This window comes from Rattus norvegicus, chromosome 4, assembly GCF_036323735.1.
Source record: "Rattus norvegicus strain BN/NHsdMcwi chromosome 4, GRCr8, whole genome shotgun sequence".
NCBI lineage: Eukaryota > Metazoa > Chordata > Mammalia > Rodentia > Muridae > Rattus > Rattus norvegicus.
In genome coordinates this window covers 165,489,466-165,502,975 of record NC_086022.1, presented here as the reverse complement: position 1 = coordinate 165,502,975, position 13,510 = coordinate 165,489,466, and the positions used below count along the sequence as shown (strand labels likewise).

Below are 13,510 nucleotides of genomic sequence, written 5' to 3'. Positions count from 1 at the left end.
CATAACCTTCTTAGCATGTGCTATCACTTGAGATTTTAATATTAACCATGCCTACTGGTGTAAAGTCAGGTCTCAGAGTTGTTCTGATTTGGATTTCTCTGGTTGCTGAAGACATTGAACATACATTTATGTGCTTCATGACCACTCAAGATTCCTACATTAAGAATTTCCTATTTAGCTCAGGCATAGATAAAGCACTGAAAGAAATTGATACATCAGTCCAAAAATGCTAAATCAAGAAATAGCATTAAATCAGTGTTAAATAGGAAGATTGTGACTTATAGTCCAGTCATGGTTACTTAGTGAGTTGTGGTCTAAGAAACATACTCACACAGCATGTCATGATCTTAATATCTCAGGACACTTGAAGGTTTTATTTTAAATAACTTATGGAACTGACTTAGTTTTGATTTAAATGTGCTATTGTAGGAAGTCCTTTCCAAAATGAATATGGTGTGACTGATGAATGAGAGAACAGGACAGCACAGAATGATACTGGAATGTTGGGAAATTTTCTTCCTTGTTCTTTCATCAGACCTACAGAAAACTCATCATAGGGCATGTTGTTTCTTTTACAGAAGTTCCTTCGGCTCCAGGTTCTTTCATACCAGTACTGGATTGGATTGTCATATAATAAAACAGAAAAGGAATGGTCATGGATTGACAATGGCCAATCTGAATTGTGAGTTTCTAAACTCTTAAGACTAAGACTGGTGTAGGTACTGGGAGGTTTGTGTGCAAAGGCTTTTTTCTCATTTCACATGCCTTTCCTCATATTCTCTGAGCTTATAGTTAAGGACATGTAGCATAAGGCAGTCTCTGAGAAAGTGTTGCAGAGGCAAGTTGTATGTTCACAGAACTGACCAAAAGTCGCTTAAAACTGCATACGTCTCAGAACTGTTTCTTGTAATATAAGAAAGGCTCTAGAAAGTCAATAACTTAAAATAGTGTGGAGTGACCAAATGATCATGACAGATACATTGCACCTGAGTCATTCAGACATTCATGTAACATTTCTTTTTGTTTTCAGCTTATATTATATATACATGTGCCTGCCATTCACTTACGGTGTTTAGAAAATCCTGAGTAGTTTGATTAATTATAATTTGTTAGAAAACTCGTCCATGACTATCTTTGTTAGTAATATGTATTTTTATTGAATATCATATTTACTTCCAAAAATATATGAACATATCAAACCCTACCCCCTCTAAAAGCTCAAACATGCATTATATTCACTTATATCTTCATAACTGTCTATAAGTGCATAGCTGTATGCACTCCACTGGAACAAGGAAACATACCGGTGGCCAACCACTCAATAAAGCATTATCTCTTTTTTGCCTGCAGCTGTCACCTAAGAATAGTGGATTCTTGGGAAGAAATAAATTTGCAGAAATTTCTTCTTGTTCAGAAGCTTGAATTTCACAGAGCTTTACCCCTTGTCTTGCTCTTATATTTTTTCTGTGTCCTCTTCTCTGCTCTCCTCTGAAATTTGCTGGTTATGTGGAGGCAAAGAAGTTGACACAGATGTCTCCTTTAGGGCTCAGGACATATACACTTCTCCTATGCCCTGTGATAAATTCTGCCACTCTACATGGACTATAGCCTGCTATGTAGACAAGGTTCTCTGCCTTAGAGAAGCATTTAGCTTTATGGGTTCCCATTTGTTGATTGTTCATCATATAGCATGAGTTATTGGTGTTCTTTTCAGCAAAATTTGTTACCTGCCCAGGTGTTTCAGGATCTTGTCTACATTTCCTTCTATTATATTTAGCATATCTTTTTATTATGTAGAAGACCTTGATCAACGTGGACTTGATCTTTGGAAAAGGAAAATAGAATGAATCAATTTGAATTCTTCTACATGGTGACCCTCCAGTTAACCCAGCACCATTTGTTGAAAATGCTGCCTTTTTCACTGAATGGTTTTAACTTCTTTGTGAACATTGAAGTGACCATACGCTGTGGTTTATTTCTGGTTCTTTAATTCTATTCCATTGATCTATGTGCATTTCTCTGCACAAATACTATGCCATTTAGCTTTTTTTATCACTATTGTTCTGTAGAACAGCTTGAGGTCTGAAATGGTGATCACCCCAGAACTTCTTTGATTAGTGGGAATAATTTTTGCTACCTTTCTTTTAAAATTCCAAATGAATTTGAGAATTTTTCATAATACCTCTGTGAAGAATTTTATTAGAATTTTGATGAGGATTTCACTGAATATTTTGGTTTTAGATTTCTTTTGGTAAGGTGGCTATTTTTATTATGTCAAACCTGCTGATGCATCAGCATGGGAGACTGTTCTATCTTCTGAGGAATTCTTCAATTCCTTTCTTCAGAGACTTGAAGTACTTGTCATACAACTCTTTCACTTACCTGGTTAGATTCATAGCAAAGTTTTTTCATAATATCTGAAATTATTGTGTAGGGTGTTGTTTTCATATTTTTCACAGTCTATATATTCTTTCAGTTTAGGAAGCCTATTAATTTGATAGAATTTATATTATATCATTAGTGACTATTGTGAAAGATGTTGCTTCCATAATTTTATTGTCTGCCCATTTATCCTTTCAGTAGGGGGAAGCTGATTTGTTAGAGTCAATTTATATCTAGGCACTTTGCAGAAGTTCTTCAACAACTGTAGGAGTTCTTTGGTAGCATTATTGTGGTGTCTTATGTAAACTATCATATTATCTGCAAAGAGTGATATTTTGACTTCCTCCTTTTCAGTTTTTATTTCCTTGATTTTCTTTGTTGTCTAATTGCTCTGGTTAGAAGTTGGAATACCATAATTTTGACAAAATCACAACTTATAGATTGTAAAACATCTTTACCAAGCCTAGAATAGATAGAGGGCTAATATCTAAAATTTACAGAAACCTCAAAAGTTAGACTGCAGGGAGCCTAATAACCATATGGAAATGGGACTCGGAGCTAAACAAAGAATTCTCATGTAAGGAATCTTGCATAATCAGAAAGTTCCTAAATAATGTTCAACATCCTTAGTCACTGGGGACAGCAAATCAAATTATCCTGGGTTTCCACCTCATACCAATTACAATGGCTAAGATCAAAAACAAATTTGACAGCAGATGCTGATGAGGATGTGCAGAAAGTGGAAAAGTCCTCCATTTCTAGTAGGACTGCAGGCTGGTAAAACCCCTTTGCAAATCAAGGTTGCAGTTCCTCAGAAAATGGAAAAAGTTCTACCTGAAGACTCAGCTATAGCACTCCTGGACATATACCCAAAAGTTGTTCCAAAATATAAGTTGCTCCACCATGTTTTTAGCAGGCTTATTTATAAACACCAGAAGCTCAAAATAATCCAGTTGTCCCTTAAAAGAAATATGGATACTGAAAATATGGCTCATATATATAATCGAGTACTACTCCACTACCAAAAACAATGACTTCATAAAATGCATAGGTAAATGGATGGAACTAGAAAATATCATCGCGAGTGCGGTGACCCAATCACAAAAAAAAGAAAAAAATACACATGGTTTCCAAATAAAATAAGTAGGTATTAGCTAAAAGCTCTAATTATCCAAGATACAATCCATAGTCCACATGAAGCAAAAGAAAAAAGATGACCAAATTGTGGATGCTTCACTCCTTCTAAAAAAGGGAGTACAAAAATATACATAGGACTATACATAGAAACAAATGTTGGAGCAAAGTCTCAAGAAATGTCTATTTGGCTATATTTGGTTATTCCCGAGACAGCCTCACCGGGGAATTCAGCATATATATATATACATATACATATATATATATATATACATATACATATATATATATGTGTGTGTGTGTGTGTGTATGGATATATATATATATATATATATATATATATATATGTACATATAACCACTAAAACTAGACAATATTGATGAAGCCTATAAGTGCATGCTGAAAGGAGAACTTTCTAAGAACTTTTTCTATAGCCATGTGTAACTTGGGCTTAAATCCTCCTAATTTAGCCACCCAAATGATAAGGTGAGTGGCCTGCCTCACTTTTCAGGGTGTCATAACAACGTTATATATTTCAGTCTACATTTGAATGTATGTTACCCTAAGAATGTAGTTGTGCCACTTAATACACCGTTTAAGTTATTTTTCTCCTACTTTGTGGGGTGTGAAGTATGAACTCAGGCTGTCGGTTTGTGTGGAAATGTTACTGGCCCAAGAATTTTTTTTATGAGTTCAGTGAAAATTAACAGTTTTATTGATCAACTTTTTATTAAGTCCATATTTTGTATACTTTGGATAATAAACCTTGTTTTCAAAAACCTTGGCTTAAATCAATATGCTTTAAACTTAAATAACTGCCCATTTTACTTTTTGTCTACTATTGATTTATCTGTAATGGAATTATTATCTAAGAGGCTGTATATTTTCAGTGTCACAAATATAGATAATGATGACTGTGGTAAAAGCACTCCATATCTGTGCAAAGAGAGTATTGCTTTTCTCAGAATTTCTAAGAGAAGGGAAGGAAAGATAAAAGTGGAACATTTTGTTAAACTTGTTAATTTCCTGTAATGATTTGGGACTACATAGTGACTGAATATTTTAACCACAGGTCTTTTTTATTTTTTTCCCTCCACTTTTATTAAATTGGATATTTCCAACATACCCCTAACTCCTACTCCTCCCCTTGTTTGTGGCTGTTCACCTACCCATCCTCCCCCCCCCATTACCACTCTCCCCTCAACAATCACATACACTGACGGTTCAGTCTTGGCAGGACAAGTGCTTCCCCTTCAACTGGTGCTCTTACTATGCTATTCATTGCTACCTATGCGGTAGGAGCCCAGGGTCAGTCCATGTATAGTCTTTGGGTAGTGGCTTAATCCCTGGAAGCTCTCGTTGGTTGGCATTGTTGTTCATATGGGGTCTCGAGCCCCTTCAAGCTCTTTCAGTCCTTTCTCTGATTCCTTCAACCAGGGTCCCATTCTCAGTTCAGAGGTTTGCTGCTGGTATTCACCTATGAATTTGCTGTATTCTGGCTGTGTCTCTCAGGAGAGATCTAGATCCAATTCCTGACAGCCTGCAATTCTTTGCTTCATCCATCTTATCTAGTTTGGTGGTTTTATATCTATGGGCCACATGTGTGGCAGGCTTTGAATGTGTGTTCCATTTGCCTCTGTTCTACTCTTTGCCTCCCTATTCCCTCCCATGGTTATAATTGTTCCCCTTTTAAAGAAGGAGTGAAACATTCTCATTTTAGTCATCCTTCTTGAGTTTCATGTTTTCTTTGCATCAAGGGTAATTTGAGCATTTGGGATAATATCCACTTATCAATGAGTGCATACCATGTGTGTCTGTCTGTGATGGGGTTATCTCACTCAGGATGACATTCTCCAGTTCCCTGCATTTGTCTATGAATTTCGTAAAGTCGTTGTTTTTGATAGCTGAGTAGCATTCCATTCTGTAGATGTACCACATTTTCTATATCCATTCTTCTGTTGAGTTCTTTCCATCTTACGGCTATTATAAATAAGGCTGCTATGAACATAGTGGAGCACGTGTCTTTGTTATATGTTGGGGCACCTTGGGGTATATGCCCAAGAGAGGTATAGCTGGGTCCTCAGGTAGTTCAATGTCAAATTTTCTGAGGAACCTCCAGACTGATTTCCAGGATGGCTATACCAGTCTGCAATCCAACCAACAATGGAGGAATGTTCCTCTTTCACAACATCCTTGCCAGCATTTGCTGTCACCTGAGTTTTTGATCTTAGCTATTCTCACAGGTGTGATGTTCAATCTCAGGGTTGTTTAGATTTGCATTTTCCTTATTACTAAAATGTTGAACATTTTTAGGTGTTTCTCAACCATTCGGCATTCCTCAGCTGTGAATTCTTTGTTTAGCTCTGAATCACATTTTTTGATAGGGTTATTTGTCTCCCTGCAGTCTAACTTCTTGAATTCATTGTATATTTTGGATATAATTCCTCTATCAGTTGTAGGATTGGTAAAGATCTTTTCCCAATTTATTGTTTGCCATTTTTTCTAACAACAGTGTCCTTTGCCTTAAAGAAACTTTGAAGTTTTATGAAATCCCATTTGTCAATTCTTGATCTTAGAGCATAAGCCATTGGTGTTCATTCAGGAAATTTCACCAGTTCTCATGTGTTTGAGATTCTTCCACACTTTTCTTCTATTAGTTTGAGTTTATCTGGTTTGATCTGGAGATCCTTGATCCACTTAGACTTAATTGCTAAGGGTGATAAGAATTGATCGATCTGCATTCTTCTACATGCTGACTTCCAGTTGAACCAGCACCATTTGTTGAAAATGTTGCCTTTTTTTCCATTGGATGATTGTGGCTCCTTTGACAAAAATCAAGTGACCATAGGTGTGTGGGTCCATTTCTGGGTCTTCACTTCTACTCTACTTGTCTATCTGTCTGTCTCTGCACAAATACCATGCAGTTTTTATCACTATTGCTTTGTACTATTGTTTGAGTTCAGAGATAGTGATTCCCCCTAAAGGCCTTTTATTGTTGAGGATAGTTTTAGGTATCATGGGTTTTTTGTTATTCCAGATGAATTTGCATATTGTTCTGTCTAACTCTATGAAGATTTCAGTTGGAATTTTGATGGTGATTGCACTGAATCTATAGATTGCTTTTGGTAAAATGGCCATTGGTACTGTATTTGTCCTGCCAATCCATGAGAATGGGATATCTTTCCATTTTCAGAGATCTTCTTCAATTTCTTTCCTCAGAGACTTGACGGTCTTATCATACAGATCTTTCACTTGATTGGTTAAAGTCACACCAAATTATTTCATATCATTTGGGACTATTTTGACGGGTGTCGTTTCCTTAATTTCTTTTTCGGCTTCTTTCTCTTTTGTGTAGAGGAAGGCTACTGATTTATTTGAGTTAAATTTATACCCAGCCACTTTGCTGAAGGTGTTTATCAGGTTTAGTAGTTCTCTGGAGGAACTTTTGGGATCACTTAAGAATACAATCATATCATCTGCAAATACTGATATTTTGACTTCTTCTTTTCCAATGTGTATCCCTTTGATCTCCTTTAGTTGTCTGATTGCTCTGGCTAGGACTTGGATATCTATATTGAATAAGTAGGGAAAGAGTGCGCAGCCTTGTCTAGTCCCTGATTTTAGTGGGTTTGCTTAAAGTTTCTCTCCATTTAGTTTAATATTAGCTACTGGTCTGTGTATATGGCTTTTACTGTGTTCAGGTATGGGCCTTGAATCCCGGTTCCAGGACTTTTATCATGAAGGGTTGTTGAATTTTTTCAAATGCTTTCTCAGCATCTAATAAAATGATCATGTGTTTTTTACCTTTCAGTTTGGTTATATAGTGGATTACGTTGATGATTTTCCGTATATTAAACCATCCCTCCATCCCTGGAATGAAGCCTACTTAATCATGTTGGATGATTGTTTTGATGTGCTCTTGGATTCAGTTTGCAAGAATTTTATTGAGTATCTTTGCATCTATATTTATAAGAGAAATTATTCTGAAGTTCTCTTTCTTTGTTTGGTCTTTTTTTGGTTTAGGTATAAGAGTAATTGTGGCTTCATAGAAGGAATTCGGTAGCACTCCATCTGTTTCAATTTCATGGAATAGTTAGGATAGTATTGGTAGGAGTTCTTCTATGAAGGTCTGATAGAATTCTGCACTGAACCCATCTAGACCTGGGCTCTTTTTTATTAGGATACTTTTAATGAGTGCTTCTGTTTCTTTAGGAGTTATGGGGTTGTTTAACTGGTTTACTTGTTCCTGATTTAACTTGGGTACCTGGTATCTGTCTAGGAAATTGTCCATTTCCTCCAAATTTTCATGTTTTGTTGAATATAGGCTTTTGTAGTTGGATCTGATGATTTTTTGAATTTCCTCTGGCTCTGTTGTTATTTCTCCCTTTTCCTTTCTGATTTGGTTAATTTGGACTCACTGTCTGAATCCTCTGGTTAGGCTGGCTAAGGGTTTATCTATCTTGTTGATTTTCTCAAAGAACCAGCTTTTGGTTCTGTTGATTTTTTGTATATTCCTTTTTGTTTCTACTTGGTTGATTTCAGCTATGAGTTTGATTATTTCCTTCTTTCTACTCCTCCTGGGTGTGTTTGCTTCTTTTTGTTCTAGAGCTTTTAGGTATGCTGTCAAGTTGCTCATATATGCTCTCTCCTGTTTCTTTCTGCAGGCCCTCAGAGTTATGAGTTTTCCCCTTAGAACAGATTTCATTGTGTCCCATAAGTTTTTAACCACAGGTCTTATGCCACCATGCAAATAGCGTGATGGAGTGGAAAGGGAAGAAATGTTCTTTTGAAATCTCACTTAAAATGGCAAAGGACATTTTTCTTCCTTTTATACCAAACAGCTTTGAGGTTCATTGGTTGGGTACACATATCTGCATCTGACTTTTTCAGCAGCTTCTTCGGTGTTTTAGAGGGGAGTCATGAGAGTTCACCTTATGTGAATGCCCCATAGATTAGGTAATTATGTCATGACTTAGGGCCTCCCTTTGAGCTGGATGCAACTTAGTACCTGTTGCTGGACCTTCATTTCATCAAGCTCTGCTCCATTTCCATGCCTGAATTTCTTATAGACAGGGTCAGAGATTTGACTCTGGGATAGCAACCCTATGCCTCACTTGATACGTTGTCTCTCTGTTATAGGTTAGCACTATAAGTTCCCTTCCACAGTGTAGAGCCTATCTCAAGGGTAACCCTTGAGTCCTGATAGTCTCTCACTTTCCAGCTCTCTGGAATATTCTACAAGTTTCTCCCAACCTCCCTCCACCTGAGTTTTCCAGTTATCATTCGTTCTGCTGGCCCTCAGGGCTTCAGTCCTTTTCTCCCACACAATACCACATCATGTTCTTCTCTCCCCCAACCCCATGTCCTTATACATCCCCTGTCCCTCCCTCTCTCCTCCTCTAGTAGTCCTCTCTCTGAAGTGGGACTGAGTTGTCCTCACTTGGGCCCTTCAGTTTGTTAACATTTTTGAATTTTATTAACTGTGTTTGGGTATTTTTGGTTAATATACTGTTCTCAGTGAGAACATACCATGCATGTTCTTTGGGTCTGAGTTACTTCACTCAGAATGATATTTTCTAGTTCCATTTGCCTACAATTCTCAGGATGTCCTTATTCTAAATACCTCAGTAGTATTCCATTGTGTAAATGTAGCATAGTTTCTGTATCCATTCTTCTGTCCTGGGACATCTGGGTTGTTTCCAGATTCTTGCTAATACAAATAAGGCTGCTATGAACATAGTCGAACATGTGCCATGTGGCATAGTGGGAAATCTTTTGGGTAAATCCCCAAGAGTGTTATTTCTTCTCTTTTTGTAGGTCTATTTCTAATTTTCTGAGGAATCTCTAAATTGACTTCCAGAGTTGGTGTACCAGTTTGTAATTCTACTAGGAATGGAGGAGAGTTTCTATTTCTCGACATCCTAGCCAACATGTATTGTCCCCTGATGTTTTGATCTTATCCATTCTGACTACTATAAGATGGAAAGTCACGGTCATGTTGATTTGCATTTCAGTGATAACTAAGGAATTTGAGCATTTCTTTAGGTCCTTTCAGCAATTTGAGATTTCTGTGCTATGAATTATCAGTTTAGTTCCAGATCCCGTTTTTTGATTGATTTTCTTTTGGTGGTTCCTCAGGATTTTTTTGATTCACATTTCCCTGATGACAGTCACCAAAACCAGTCACTATTGGGGATGCCAAGTGGTGGATGCTAATAAGAGTCTGATATAGTTTTCTCTTGAGAGACTCTGCCAGAGCTGGATATATACAGAAGCAGATGCTCACAGCCAACTATTAGACTGTGGACAGGTTTCCCAATGGAGGAGTTAAAGAAAAGAATGAGGTAGACAAAGCAGGTTGCAACCGAATAGGAAGAACAACAATATCTAGTAGCATGACATTCCAGAGCTCCCAGGCACATACTACCAACCAAAGGGTACACATGGAGCAACCTATATCTCCAGCTGCATATTTTGGGCACCAATGGGAGGAGAGGCCCTTGATCTTATGAACTCTTGATGCTCCAGTACAAGGGAATATCAGGGCTGGTCTGCAGGAGGGAGTGGTTACGTGGGTGAAGAGGCACCCTTATGGAGGGAGGGGGTGGAAGGACTGGATAGGGAGTTTCCAGAGGGGAAACCAGAAAGGGGGATTAGTATTTGTAATGTAAATATAGAAAATATCCAATAAAAGAAAGAATAAAAGGAAAAAATTAAAAAGGAAATAAAAATGAAATCTCAGCCCATGTAGTTTCAGTGGGTTTCATGTTCTGTCTCCCCTTCTATGACCAAGACACTATAACCCTTACTAAGCTCAACTCCCTATGTATGAAAGGCTTTCTTTGAATCTTAAATCCTCCACTTTCATCTTCCAAATACTGAAACTACAATTGTTTCTTAGTAGACCTGGCTGGACTTAAGTGTTATGAATCTCAGTTTTGAGTGCATTCTTTACTTAGTAACTTGTAGGTTTCTTAGGAGAAGCACTGGCTTCAGTGCTGCCCTGACCATCTAAGTTGTCCTGCTAACAACTCAGGTGGGTTAAATCTGATTTCCATTAGTTTATAATAGAGAATACGAATAATTAATTATTAAGTAATTCTTGTTTTCTCACATAGCCCAAGCTGTTCCAGAACTCATAGTCCTTCTGTTTTAGGGGTAGTTATCTCTGTTTTTTAAAATATTATTTTATGTACCTGCATTTTTTTAAAAAGAAGGGTAGTTGTGGTCTCTGATGTACCATCCTGCAGAAATCAGAGTTGTGTTGCATACAGGCAGTTCATTAGATTACCATGTTTCCATGAAGTCTCAGCTTCATTAATTATGAGGTCAGCAGGAAGAAAGGGAAACAATTTCACACAAAACATACAAGTCATCATATGTGATGGTATGTCAAATCTCCCCTTTCACTTTTAAACATAAATATATAAGTTCTTATTCTACGTGACAACCACATCTGTTTTACTATTATTCTAGAATTTTTATTGATTAAAATATTAATGTGAATGAAAGTTTAGCATAAAATAATTCTTTGGTAATAAATAAATTTTACCTGCTTACCAAAAAATTGGGAGTCTGAAATAAGATGGAAACATTTTGCGTGATTAGGAGACCATTTGCTTTTATGAGCTTAGAGAAAAGACATTTATGTGGTGAACTTTTGATTAGTTGTTCTATATTCCATATACTTTTGCAAATAGAATTTTAAAAAACATGACTTATTTCAGGGAATTTTCAAAATTAAACAGTTGCCAATTGATTTTGTTCTTTAGATCCTTGAACCTAAAGAAATACAATGTAAAGGATGGAGACTGTATGTTCTTGTCTAAAACAAGACTAGAAAATGCTATGTGCTCCAGCCCCTACCCATGTATTTGTCAGAAGAGACTGGATAAGTTCCCTCATTGACTCTCCAACAAGAGTTAAAGGTAAACATGGAATGTGCTGATCCTCATTTGTTTCCTCTAATAATGTGTGACTGCTTTCAAACAGGTGTTTTGTTCACAGGATTTACTCTGCTGTGCAAACAGAGAGATGAGCTGGAAGAGTGTGGGAATGTTCTCTGGAATCTGATATGGCAGAGCAGAGGCTTCTTCCATCCTGGTGAAGACAGGACACATTTTCTCTGGTGCACGGACATGGTTTGCTTCAAAGTCTCCAGGACTCTGCACTTTCTGATTTCTTAAACTCTTATACAATTAAATCAAATCCCAATAACCAACCTGTATATTTCATTATGATTAGAATAAATCCTGTTACTTGAAATTGGCCTGGTGGATCAAGAGTTAAGGGTCATTTATAGCTACACCCTGAATTTGAGTACAGTTCAGATTACATGAGACCCTGTTTGAAAACAAAACATAAAAAATAAACAAAAAATTTCCTGACCCCACTCCCCCAAACAAGCAAACCAACAAGAAACTGAAAATCCTCTTGGTATAATTGTCAATTTTCATTTAAGAAACCCACCTTTGACTTTTGTGTAAAGGATAAGGAGGGGATCTGAGAAGTGAAGGAGAGAATGGAATGCGGGAAGGATCTTTGTGAGGAGTTTCTGGGCATACAGGAGGTGCTGACATTGGGATTTGTAAAGTGAATAAATAAATAAATTTAAAAATACAGTATAATTATGAGATAGAATGTAGATGTAGGTTTTGGTTTTTTATATGTTAGATGATACTATTTTGTTTGGATTTGAATTTTTCATCTAGATTTTTTTCTAGTTGTTATGAACATTGCTTTTGGAGATAAAATATAATTTTAAATTTGTTGAACATTTGCAAACATATTTCAAGGAACTGCTGAATATATTTTATCTAAGGCATCAGTTATTCCACCCACCTACTTTAATCCATCTCTCATGAGTTGTGGCCTTGTAGAAATGATGGTAATAATTGAAGTTGGTGAGATGTAGTGGCTTACACTGTGACTTTGGCAGTTAAGAAGCTATGAAGTGATCGCTGAAAAATAAATAAAGGGAGAGCTTACACCATAGAACCAAACAAACCAAATAAAATCAAGACATGTATGTCCCTCAATATTTTCCAGGGCAACACTTTGTATTATATAAGTACACACAAATGACTAATCTCAGGATTAGTAAGAGTAAATTGTTCTAATCTAGGATGTGTGTACCTATCCGCTGCTGGATAATATCACTCTAGGCATTTTATCAATGTTCATGATCCTGTTCATTGAGTGATGGTATCATTTTAGTGTTCCACTGTCCTTAATATTTTTTTATGTTTTCAGATGTTTAATATTTGGTGGTGATTATTGTTTGTTTGTTTGGGTTTTTCTTTTGTTTGTTCGGAGAGAGTTCCTCTGTGGGCTACCCTGAGTCAGTCAGTCTCTCTCTCTCTCTCTCTCTCTCTCTCTCTCTCTCTCTCTCTGAACAGGAAGACTTAGAATTCAGAGATTCCTTTGCCTCTGCCTCATGAAGTCTGAGATAAATGCGTGCATAAGGTTTTTAACTTTTTACCTTTATATTTTGAAAATTTTATTCTGGGGGTAGACTTGGTATGTAAAATAATACACCAACTATATTTCATGAGAAATGTATAAAAAACACACACACACACACAAACATTCACCACACACACACACACACACACACACACACACACACACACACACCTTGTGTCTTGCTATATAGAAAAGGCTGTTCTCAAATTCATGGAGATGTGCCTTTGCCTCCCATATGCTGGGATTCAAAACATGTTTGCACCATACCCAGCTGAAAATCATGGTTCTTGATCAATAAGTAAACTTCTAATCCTCTATCAAATCCAAACAGAGAATTTCCTTCTCCTCTCAAAATCCTTTCTTACCCATCTCAGTGATCTTACACTGTAAATTAGTTTTATTTCTATTACAGCATAGTATTTGCCTTCTTTTTGCTATGTCAGATTTTAACATTAACCTACAATTTCTTTTTAAAACAATATTTTAATAGATATATAATAATGTCATACCATGTATTTCAATCATATTC

General features: G+C 36.6%; 1 long non-coding RNA gene across 1 annotated transcript; it reads left to right on the top strand.

The window, feature by feature from the left end:
• The first annotated feature begins 574 nt into the window (after positions 1 to 574).
• Positions 575 to 12,790, top strand: Ly49si1l1 (immunoreceptor Ly49si1 like 1). Its single transcript, XR_010066280.1, has 3 exons — positions 575 to 682; positions 11,289 to 11,444; positions 11,524 to 12,790. It is a non-coding gene; the product is annotated as an immunoreceptor Ly49si1 like 1 (long non-coding RNA).
• Positions 12,791 to 13,510: the final 720 nt, after the last annotated feature.